At 35.1% G+C, this 12,606-nt stretch overlaps 1 protein-coding gene across 6 annotated transcripts in view; it reads left to right on the top strand.

Moving 5' to 3' along the window:
• PARD3B (par-3 family cell polarity regulator beta) overlaps positions 1 to 12,606 on the top strand; it is a 1,291,415-nt gene that overhangs the window by 833,809 nt on the left and 445,000 nt on the right. The gene's annotated exons all lie outside the window — the stretch shown is intronic.

Raw genomic sequence — 12,606 nt, 5'->3', positions numbered from 1 at the left:
GAAGCTCTCAGGAGTTACATAACACAGCTGTCTCTTTGGTCTTTGGCAAAGGGGCTTTCCCCCAAAGATCTGCCCTTGTTGGCAGAATGCCAACAAGTTAAATTCAAAGACTTTTTGATGAAGCATAAAATCTTTAATTTCCAAGCTTGGTGTATTTATGGCCTTGTGATACTGTTTTAGAATTAATCTGAATTTTTCAAGGGACAGGACTTAAATACTTTGGCCGGCTTCCTTGACTTAATCTATTGCTCCTTTAAAAGTTGAGTTTAAGACTTTAGTATTCACACCATATTTCTTTTGAGAAATTTCTTCCCCTTTTCAAAGTGAACTCTTCCCTCCCATTTCAGGGCTGGAATTCTTGACTAAAGATAAGATGGAAATGAGAGAAAACATTTCAATAACATTCCCCAAAAGTTGTGACAAAACGGACTTTACAGCTGTCCTCTGTCTCTGCTGAGTACTAAATAAGAGGAAACAAGCTTAAATGGAAGGGTGATGGGTTTAAGCTAAATTCGAGGAAGCTTCCTGACATTGAATAATGTTAGCATTCTATATAATTCTATGGTTTTTAGAAACAAAGACAGATTTCTGCTCATTTAAAATAGATAGGCTATGGATCCCGTCTAAAGTCAAAGGAAGAGAACAGAAAGAATTCAATAACCTATGATTTAGAAAATGATCTTTACCCCTATGTCATTGAGCCAGAACTCAAACACATATTCAAGTATTACAAAAGCTCTGGTAAAAAAAAAATACTAGAAAGACACAGTCATTCTCAAAAAAAGCCCCCCAAAAAACCAGGTAAGAGGACCTGGAAAAATACTTATAATTTCAGATGGCTTTATATATCAATATATGAGAACATCCATGTGTAATTTAAAAAAAGTGGACTTGCCAGTTTAACATGAGTGGATAAATACAATCTCAGTATCACTGGCATTTCCTGGGCTTAGACTTTAGACTAGGAAGTGGTAATATAAAAGCATAACTTTTTCAAAATAAAAATCTAATGGAATATGTGGGAGACTTGACCTATATGTTCAAGAACCTTTGCCTCCCTTTGGAAATCTACAGATCTAAGTGGGACAGTATAAGTCTCAGCAATCACAAGCGAAATTCCCTTTTGTATGGAACCTTTGAAGTTTGTTAAATGCTTTTCTCATAACAATCCCTTGAGAAGAGGAAAAATGAACATTTAAAGAAAAAGAGAATTTTTGAGAGGTGGAGATTTAGGAGCGTGTTTCATATGTGGGTTGAATGCATAGCTATCAGATGAGACCTGGAAAGAGCTAGGAGTTCCAATTTGGCTATAACATGAAGTTCCTGAAGAATACTAGAGTGAAAGCCTAGAAAAGTAAGTTGAAGTCATATATTTGAAGATATTAAATGCCAAACTGAAGTTTATATATATATATATATTATTTGATAGTGCAGGCTGTAGCAAACTACAAGCCACCCACGGACCAAATCCAATCTGCCATCTGCTTTTGTATGACCTACAAACTAAGTATGGCTTTTAATAAAATAGACAGATCGATAGATAGATACATAGGCAGATAGATAGTTATACATATATAGAGATACATAATTTAAAAATTTAATGAAAACATTATTGCTATAGAAAATAGGATGTGGGGTGGCTAGATGCACAGTGGATAGACCACCAGCCCTGGAGTCAGGACTACCCGAGTTCAAGTCTGGCCTCAGACACTTAATAATTACCTAGCTGTGTGGCCTTGGGCAAGCCACTTAACCCCATTTGCCTTGCAAAAACTTAAAAAAAAAAAAGAAAATAGGATGTCACCAAAAGTTTTTAAATGTTGGAATGGCATGGTCAGACCTAAGCATCTTACTCAAAAAGATTATCTCATGGACAATGAAAATTGTTGGGAGCTTTTAACAATCCAGTCTCCATATTGTGGTAGAGGAAAATGGACCTAGGCCAGATTGTGGCAAATATTAACACAGTGACAAAGTTGAGACTATTTTCTTACTATAATGAATTTTTTTATTATTTTGTTTCCTTCCCCCCGATTTGCCATTTAGTAAGTTTATCTGATTTATTTAAAAGTTTTTTAAAAGAAGATAAATTTGCTTGTCTCAGTCTCAAAACTTTTCTTTAGGATAAGTATGTTGTTAGAAAAATATGACAAGTAGCAATAGTAATGTCATGGTACACAGTACAAAAATAGAACACATAGTGATGCTATTGATGGCAATTAAGACAATTCTGATTTGTGGTCCATTCAGTATTAGTAGTTGCTAGAGAATGACTGTGTTTTGTGGTTTGATGTTAGAATGATATGAGGCACTCATAGATTATTTAGTATTTGTCAAAAGCAGGTTTGCTTTGTCATAGCTTAGAAGGGATTTTTAACAAGGATATTTTTATATTTAGCTTGAATTGAAATGCATCTGAATATAAAAATGTATCTGCCCAGTAGGGCAATATAAGATGATTTAGCTAATGTAGAAACATCTGCCATGGGAAAAATTTGGACTCCCCATGAGTTGATCATTTTGTGTCCTCAAGTGACCAGAAAGTCAGTTTAATAGCACCATCAGGGAGGTCATAGTTTGAGCCTCTGCCTATGAGCCTATTTAGATTAGACTTCATCACCTCTTACAGAAAAACTGGTCTACCTTTATGTTAGCATTGAAGGGAGAGGAGAACTCAGGGCAGCAATGGTCCTATCACAGCAATAGGGAATTTTCCAATAATAATAATAATAATAATATGATCTCAGACACTTTATTAGCAATGTGATCTTGGGCTACTTAACTTTGCTTGCCTCAGTTTCCCCATCTGCAAAATGAATTCGAGAAGGAAATGGCAAACCACTTCTGTATCTTTGCGAAGAAAACCCTAAGAGGAGTCATGAAGAATAGAATAGAATTGAAAGTCACTCAACAACCACAAATGACCATGGATAGAAATTTAAATTCATTGCTTAAGTGACACATTAATATTTTTTTCAAAATTTTAATATTTAAAACCTAAACATTTTTATATTGATGGTTGGTACATATACTTTATAATATCATTTTTATATATTTCAGAAGGTACAATGTTACTTTCAGTCACAACCTCAGTATAATTTGTAGCTGATTGCTTTTTATTCAGGCTTGTGCCTCCAAACATCTAGGGCCATAAGTTGACCACTCTTTCTATAGACACTAAAAAATAAGAGAATGTAGAGGAAGAAGACAATCAGAGCTAAGGGTATGCTTCAATATCCAGAAAATTATTGCATGAGTGACCAATCTCAAAGGAGTCCAATCATTCAAAGGAGTGAGACTAGAAGAAAAGCTGGAAAACTAAGTCTGTGATCCATGGGGGTCAGTATTCCCAAATTAAAAAAAATCTGGGAAAGATGACAAACCAACTTATCTCACAGATATCATAAGAGGTTCAAGGAGTTTGGCTCTTTTGGGACATTAAAGAAATTAATAAAGTGGTTAAATCAGGATCAGTGATAAGGTAATTTCATCATATGATGCATTCATTAATCTGTTAAACATTTTTTAAAGGTTGTATGCACAGCTCTGTGCTTAGCTGAGTGGGAGAATGGGGAAATGAAAATAAATTGTCTTGTACCTACCCTCAAGAAGCACCATGCCCAGAGACAAGAAATCTTGAGTTCAAATTTGGTCCTAGACTAATTGTATGACCCTGGTCAAGTCACCTGAACATAATTTGCCTCAATATTCTCATCTGCAAAGTGAGGATAATAATAGTGGCACCTCTTAGAACTATTTTGAGACTAAAATACTATATTTACAAAATGCTTTGCAAACCTTAATGCATTGTTAAATACTGGCTATAATAACTATTGTCATTATTAATTATGGTTAGGTAATGCAGTGTGGCATAGGAGAGATATGGCTTAGTATTCAGAAAAAAATGAGTTTAAATTTTGCCTCTGAAAAACACAGGGTTTTGGTTGTTTTTTTTTAACTTTAGGCAAGTAACTACTGTGTCCCAGAATATAGGCTATAAATTAGTCATTTATTAATATTAGTAGAAGGAATTTCCTCACTTGTGAGTTTTCTACATCACTGAAATCACAGGTCCAGTCCCTATACTACCACCTCTGCCTGAAGGTGGATTTTTTTAATTGACCATAAAACAGCACCAATAATGAAAATAAATGGAGGAAAAATTCAGGGTTTAAAACTTGATTTTTCACTAGTGAATTACCTAAACTAGAATAACTTATGCAGAAATAGGAAAAACCATGGTCCTTTTGTATTAGAAGAAGGAAGTTGATGCAAATAAACTTTCCAGTAGCTAATTGGAAAAACTTTTGGGGTTTGCAAATCAAGGACAAGGTGGATAAGTTTGTTGTTGATTTCCCCCCAAAGTTGCTGCTTCCCATTTTACTGACTCTTTCCCCTCCATCCTCCAGGGAGAAAGCACATGAGAAGAATCTGATTTCATGTTTTGCCCTGCTGGCTATTTATTGGAGAAGGGGACTATTGGATAGAAAATTGACTAGTGCTGAGTTATAGCTTCTTAGATAGGAGTTCTTCACTTGACTGAAAGCTGTAGCATAAACCCTGAGGAATATAATAGACAAAACGAAAAAGTGTGCCCTCAAATACAAGGAGTTTCCCCCCACAGGCTTGGGCCATTATAAATAAGTAATAAAAAATATGGCAGCAAATAAAACAGTATCCCTGTCCCATCCTATTTGCTTTTAAGAATTAGGAATTTAATTGAATTAATTTGTTTTACATTTTGAACACATGGAGAGTTATTGTAGTATATGGGAACTCACATTAGATCCTTCCTTTAACATATTCTGTCTGTGTAACTGTGCCAACTTCTTGGTTATTGTTTTTGTTCAGTCATCTTTAGCTAACTCTTTATTGGCCTCATTTGAGGTTTTTTTGGCAAAGCTACTAGAGTGGTTTGACACTTCCTTCTCCAGCTCATTTTACAGATGAGAAAACTGAGACAAGCAGAACTAAACAACTTGCACAGGAGCACAACAGATCATATGGGTTGGAGGCCAGTTTTGAACACAGATCTTCCTGACTCTGGGGACTTGGCACTCTATCTGCTGTGTCACATAACTGCCATAGAGATGCACACAGACAGAAAATATATGAGGCCAATCCAAGGATATTTCAAGCATCCAAAGCTACATGGCTATAAACCTTCCTATGTCCATGCCTTATTTCTACTATCTTTGATCTTAAAATCTTTGCTAGATGCTATTCCATTAGTTATTACTAGATGCTTAGAGGCCTCAGTCTTCCCTTCCTCTGGCTTATGACTGAAATGAAATCCTTGCCCTGAGAAGTGCCATACTTTTTGAGAAATGACCATAACTGTTACTCTAGAATCTCTGAGAAGCCTCTCTATATCTAATTCCTCTCATCAACATCTCTTCTAGCAGTCCTCCAACACTCCTAAGGAAACCATATCCATATCCTTGGATACCCCCCTCAGGCTGCATGCAAGTAGATGTACCCTACAATCACATACTTCTGTTGTAAGAGATTTGCCATAGTTGGGCAGAAAAAAAAGAATTTTCTCCTCTCTTTACCCCTGCTTGCTGCTCTCTTCCAAGAAAAGAAGTCAAGAACAAACTTAAAAAGTAAATTCTTCTGATTCTCTTTTTGATTCTTCTTACCTTTGACTTACTAGATATCTGGCTAGTTTCATTCAGTCAGATGATAAACATTAAGTGCCTACTAAGTGACTAATAGAATCTTTAAATGTCCCTTGTTATATATGGCTTATCCTCAAGATACCTTCCTGCAAGATTCAAGACATTCTCATTCCATCATATCAATTAATGAACATTACCACCTTTTGTTCCCAAGCTCTTTAGGAAAACTATTAAAGACTTTATACTGGTTTTCTAGAAGTTTATGTTAAGATAAAGATTAAGTATCCATTTCTATTCATACTTCAGGGAAATTCAGATTATGGCATGGCAGACTCAACAAAAAATAAATTATGAAGTTCATATGAGCTACAAAATTTAGAAATCTTTGTGTAAGACTATATAATGGAAATGCTCCTCAATCCAAAAAGCCTAGGGTACACTTGGGAGATTTCTCATTCTCTCTGGCTTCTTGTTCTCACCAAGGTGGAAACTAAGAACTCATTATCTAACATTCCCCTAAGAGCTGTCAACAGATCCACTATCACTATATTCCAGCATAAAACATTTCGGAACAGGTTTGGGCTTGTGAGAGCCAAAATGATTTGTGTTTAAGGCATTGTCCTTAAGAAAGAAATCTAACCTGTAAACCCCAAGATATCTTGTGAGGTTTCAGCCATAAAAATTTATATTCTTTTTGGGCAGAATACCCACAGGTAAGGGTATGACACCCTATGTAGACAGAGGGAGAGAAAAGAGAGAGACGAGGGAAGGAAAGAAGCAAGAGAAGGAAGGAAAGAATCAAAAAAAAGAAAGGAAGAAAGAAAAGAAGGAAGACAGAAAGAGAAAAAAATAGAAAAGAGAGAAAGAACTATATTATCTAACTAAACCGGCCAGTTAGGTGAGTGGAGCAACCACAACCGATGACTCAGAGTGAATGTAAATAACAATTGTCTCTGGTTTGGTCAGAAACTCTGAGGGTCTTCTCCTCCCAGATTTATTATTATTATTATTATTATTATTATTATTATTATTATTATCATTTTGCCTAGGTAAAGAGGCTATTCTTTGTCTCTTTCTTACCTAGCCTTAATCATTGAATGGGTTTGATCTCAGTCAAACTGGGACCTGGAAAAGACCTTAAGGTCAAGTTCTCCCACTGTATCCAGTTGTTTTGATCAATCTCTTGTCACTGGACCCATATGGCACCAGAAAAGAGAGTGAGACTGCTGACTTTGCACAGCCCTATCTACTTAGATCCATCACCTTCCTAATGTCATTGTCCTACTTGAGAATGAAGGACAAACAACAATTTCAGAGCTATTAAAGTTTACAGCTGAAATAAGACTTCATAAAATGATTTTAGTTTTGCAATTAAGGGCACAGAAAGGTCTTACATCTGAGCTCAGTTGACTACAATCTCCAAGAGACCAGTACAATCACTGGAAAGTATAAGACTGTTCTGATTGAGGATCCCCAAGTGGGGAACCATTGTTCAATTTTTGATATCAGTTTTCCTCTCCATCACTAATCAGCATCTATTCTTTTCTTCTGTTCACTCTCTTCTGTTTGAAATTCTTCACTGGTATTTTGTTGTTCTCCCTTGTTTTTCCACTGTCACCCTCTTTAGCTTCTGTTAGTCTCAGTGAATTCCCCAGCCCCATACTACCATTGTTCCTAGCAGAACCAGGAACAGCTCAGATTTGTTATTTCTTCCATTTTAGTTATCCTCCAGTAACAGGTGGTTCTCAAAATTTGTGACTGGCCTCTCAGTATTACAGAGTACCACCAATTTTTTGGAATCTTTTCCTTCCTCTCAGGCTTGCTGTAAGGACTGAGTGGTGTGTGTGTGTGTGTGTGTGTGTGTGTGTGTGTGTGTGTGTGTGTGTGTATACATATATATATATATATACATATACAAAGCTTTAATACACTTTGCAAACTTTAAAGTACTTTATAAGGAATATCATCATCATCATCATTATTGTTGTTATTATTATCTTGTACTCTATGGTCCATCTACAACACACAGAATCTTTTCAGGTAGCTGTGGAAATGCTTCCTTCTCAAATAATTTGCACAGCTGCTGAATTCCTCTGTAGGTCAGCTTACTATGAGCCATTCATATTTGCCCTCTACATTCTCCTAATATCTGAGCAGGAAATTTTCTTTTTAGCTTCTTTCTTTGAGTATTGTGTATTGGAGGGCCTTACCCACCCTCTTTCCTTTTATCTTTTCATTTCCAGTCTTCCTTTGGAACAAGTGAATTGAGTAACACAAATCACTTGAGATAATTTCTTAAAAGTGGTCCATTGGAAGGAAAAAGAGGGCAAATTTCCTTATTTTCAAAAAAAAGAAGAAAATAGACTTTTCCATCTTATAGGCCTAAAAACTTGACTTTATTATAATGTGTTATTAAAGATATCACAAAGAGCCAGCCAGCATGGTTGGCTAGCTTCATTTCCTTTTTTTTTTTTTTTGGATCACTAGAATGGCAAATCAGGGACTTGCCATAGAAACAGTTACCCATAGCATTGTCAGATTTCCACATAGCATTGTCAAAGCCACTCATGTTTTCCTTGTAGAAAAGAGTTGTGGGCTGAATTATAGGAAATAAATGATTAGCCATTTGTGGAGAATAATAATTCATTATTCCTTGTCACCTTGGAAGGAGTTTTCTAGTGGCATCACTCTTTAATCCTGTATCATTTCACATATTTATCAGTGACTTGGGATTAAATCATATACAGTATGCTTATCAAATTTGCAAATGTCAAAACAAAGGCAAGTAACAAATGTGATGACCGAGTTAGTATTCAAGGAGATCTTGACAAACTAGAACATTGGGCCAACTATAATAAGATTAAATTTAGTAGAAATAAATGAAAAATCTTGTATAGGTAAAAGATGGTGTAGACATGGCTACATAACATTTTAGCTAAAAAGACTTGGGGCTTTTTAGTGGATTGAAATCTAAATATGATTTAACATGAAAGGTAGCCAAAAATGCTAATGAAATCAAGCTATGTTAATTAATCAATCAATCAACAAGTATTTTCTAAGTGTCTTTTCTGTACAAAATATTATAACAGTCACTGGGGATACAAAGACAAAATTAAAATAGCCTTTGCCAAGAGGCACTATATATATATCCAAAATTAATATAATTGGGATGGTGTGTCAAATAGGTGGGAAGGGGGATTTATGTTAGCTAGAGAGATCACAAAAGCTTTTTTATAAATGATCATGCTTGCACTGAGCTTCAAGAAATACTAGAGATTCTGTGAGTCAAAGGTAATGAGAATAGGATTCCAAGTATGGTAAATTTCTTTGCAAAGACATAATATGAGGAATAACAAGAAGGTTGGTTTGACTGAAAGTGTATGAAAGGCAAGAAATAGTAAAGAGCATAGAAAATTAGGTTGGAGTTTTATAGATGTCAAACTCAGGAACTTATATTGGATTCTACAGATATATGGGAATCTATTAAGTAGAGGAATGACATGGTAAGATTTAAATCAAAGGAGGCAAATTAGTAGATAATAATAATAGTTTAGGCAGGAAAAAATAAGGGCCTGAACTAAAGTGGTAGGTATGTAAAGGACATTCTAGGTTGAGGATTGATCATCTTAATAGATCTGACTATCATTTTCATGAAGATGAATCTGGAACCAAATGTCTCAAAGCCATTTAAACCTGAACATGTCCAAAGTAGAACTCCTGACTTTATTAGTTGTCCCTCATGCAATCTCTCCTCATCCTTGCTCCTTAGAATTCGTAATTTCTTTATAAAGCTTAGCTCAGACACAAGTTCCCTCCTAAAACTTTTTTCTTCTAGTGTCCTTTCCCCAGTGAGGTGACACAGAAGATAGTACCAAGTTTGAAACCAGGTTGATTGATCTCCCTGAGTTCCAATTCAGCTTCAGACACTTATCAACTGTGTGACCCTGGGCAAATCACTTAATACTGTTTGCCTTAACCATCTGTAAAATGAGCTGGAGAAGGAAATTACCTTTCAGTATTTTTGCCAAGAAAACCACAAATGGAGAATGAGAAATCAGACAGCACTGGACAGTGACAATGACAACTTCTCCCCATATCATATTTAATTATGTTTGTTTCTCTATAGTCTGGAAGTCTGCACAGAGATAACAAACCTCTTAAAAGATAGTGTTCAGTACTCAGGAGATGATAAAGACTCTTTATACTGTAGCCTTATTAAGCCATATTTAGAATATCATATTCAAATATGGGTACCACATTTTGGGGAATACAATGACAAGTTTTATAGTGTCAAAAGGAGTAAAATCAGGATAATGGAGGGCTTCAAAAATACAGAATGTGCCAATCAATTAAAGATACTAATGGCTTCAGCACAAAGAAGAGAAGAGTTAGAAGGGAAAGGTGAAAGAAGGCTTAATAACCATATTCAAGTATCTGAGGAGTCTAGTTCTATTTGATCTGAAAAGGGAGAACTAAAAACAAGGGGAAGATGCTACTGAGGCTACAATTTAGATTTAATAGGAGGGAAAAATAAGAATTAAAGCAATCTAAGAATGGAATAAGTTGCTTTAAGATGTGATGAGTACCTTTCTCACTAGCGGACTCGAAGCAAAGATCGGATATAACCAGTTGTTATATTGGATATAGATTAGACTAGATGGCCCCCAAGTTTCATTTTAACTTGATGTTTTGTGATCCAAAAAGTATCAGTGTAATGTTTAGGTTATCCATCTTCTCTCATTCTTGCTATGTGATGAGCCTACCTTGTTTTCCAGTAATTCATGTCCTTGACGATGCCTCTTCCATTTCTTACAAGCAAGTCATTGTTGGTAATAGCCTACTGTCACCCACCATGTATTTTTCCATTACCCTATCTTGTATTACTTATAATTTTGATTCTTCTGAGATCATAGCATTCCATGATTTGCAGCCACATAGCTTCCCTAGGAGAATATTAATGTTGAAGAAATAGGGTTTTGAAACAGAGAAATTGCTAGCTGTCATTGTGGTGTTCCAACCCACTCACCTCCTGTTTATCTACAAACCTAGCTCAGCATCAATATGCAATGCCTATCCAGACACCTTATAAAAGTTAAAATTAGTTGATACTGTCCTTTTACCAATATAATGTGACTATATGTAAAATGATTTTATAGTTAATAAAGTTAATAAAATTCTTGAATAAGGCTTTTAAGTAAGGAAAAAATATAGCTTTCCTTTCTTGAGTTCCATATAGGCTATTTCCTTTTTTAAAAAAATGTAGCCAAAGAAGATGTTCAATTTAAGAATGAAAGTAATTTGCATTTCTGTAAAGTTTTGAATTTATTTTTAGTCATTTTAAAATGAGAATTTGAACTAGCTACAAGCAAGACATCTTGGAACTGACTCAGTGTGTGTGAGTATTTTTACCCTGTAGTCTGTCACAAGAATATTGACAACATCATCTTTAAATTGTAGAAATATTATCAAAATTATTCATTCTTGGAGTAATGGTTTTGCTTAGAATAGTAAAATTTGTTATTGAAGACATCTTAACCTGAAATTAAAACTTTTATAATGAGGGATAATATTCTCATTTCCCAGTTGTATTGTCCTCACCCTATAATACATTCTTTTTGAAAGTTACCTAGTGAAAAGAGCTCCTTATTCCAGAAGTCAAATGCACATGTTATTCCTTCTTACTCTAGATTTTTTTTTTAAATTGACTGACATTCACAGATGTCTTTCTGTAAAACATTGTGATGGAAGATTTTTATATCCTTTCCCAAGATGCTCTAGAAAGCAAGTGAAAGATAATACCTTACACATAGTAATTACTCAATGTATGCTTGAATGAATGAATAAATGAATAAAGTACCTACATGTTGTTTCACTATTTAGATTGGAATCTTTTTTAATCTTTGCCTTCCTTGATTGTACACAATCCTATTTTGATGGATTGTTGTGGCATGAAGTTGACCCCAAACTCTGAGTGGCTATGCCAATAAAGTGAAAGATAGGATTGTTCCTCTATCTGGAAAACCTTCAAGTATGAAGGATTCACATGATAGACTTCTACATAAGATACCCTAGGAATAATCTGTTCTTGTTCAGAAAGGTTTCTTGGCAGGTAAGCAGATGGATGATAATGCTTTTTTTTTTTGTCCTTCATTTTCAAAGAAGACCACAACATCAGGGAAGTGATGCCATGACAAGCACATGAATTAGAGTTGAGTGATGGGGTGCTATGTTAAGTCACCAGCCTCACTTTCTCCTCCAGAGACATCTGGGTCCAGTGGCCAGATATGAATCAGGACAACTGGGGATGACCCTGGATATGAGGCAATCAGGATTAAGTGACTTGCCCAAGGTCACACAAGTCAAGTGTCTGGGGCTAGATTTGAGCTCCTGTCCTCCTGACTCCAAAGCCAGTGTCCTATCCACTGCTCTACCAAGCTGCCCCTAGATGGATGATAACACAACCATTCTGGAAGAAAATATAATAAGTTACAAAAAGATTACTGTCTGTGTCAGTGGAAGGAGTACCCAAGATTATGAAGTTGCAGGTTCTTGAAATAAAATTCTTGAAACAAAGCTTTCTAAATGCATGCTTGTCCTACTTTAAGAAGACTAGAAGTTTGAATTTATAACAGATGGATTAGTGAGTGATTATTTGCATAACAAAAGGAATCTAATTTTTCAAAAGAATTCTCTCAAATAGGGTGACCTCCCTGAAAGTAACTGAACACTAAAAGAATACAATTGACAAATTATTTAATTTCTCAGACTCAAATTCCTTATCTATAAAATAGGAACACTAGTGACTCCTATTATCTGACTACACATTAAAGAAATACATAAATGTCAATAAATATATAAAACACCTAATTTTTTGCATTCATCATTCTGGGAGCTGCCAATGATATTATATATATATATATATATATATATATATATATATATATATATATCAAACATGACCTCTCAATTCAAAGAGTTTCTAATC

The sequence above is a fragment of the Macrotis lagotis genome, chromosome 6 (assembly GCF_037893015.1).
Source record: "Macrotis lagotis isolate mMagLag1 chromosome 6, bilby.v1.9.chrom.fasta, whole genome shotgun sequence".
In the NCBI taxonomy this organism is placed as follows: domain Eukaryota; kingdom Metazoa; phylum Chordata; class Mammalia; order Peramelemorphia; family Peramelidae; genus Macrotis; species Macrotis lagotis.
This window is presented reverse-complemented; position numbering and strand designations above follow the sequence as displayed.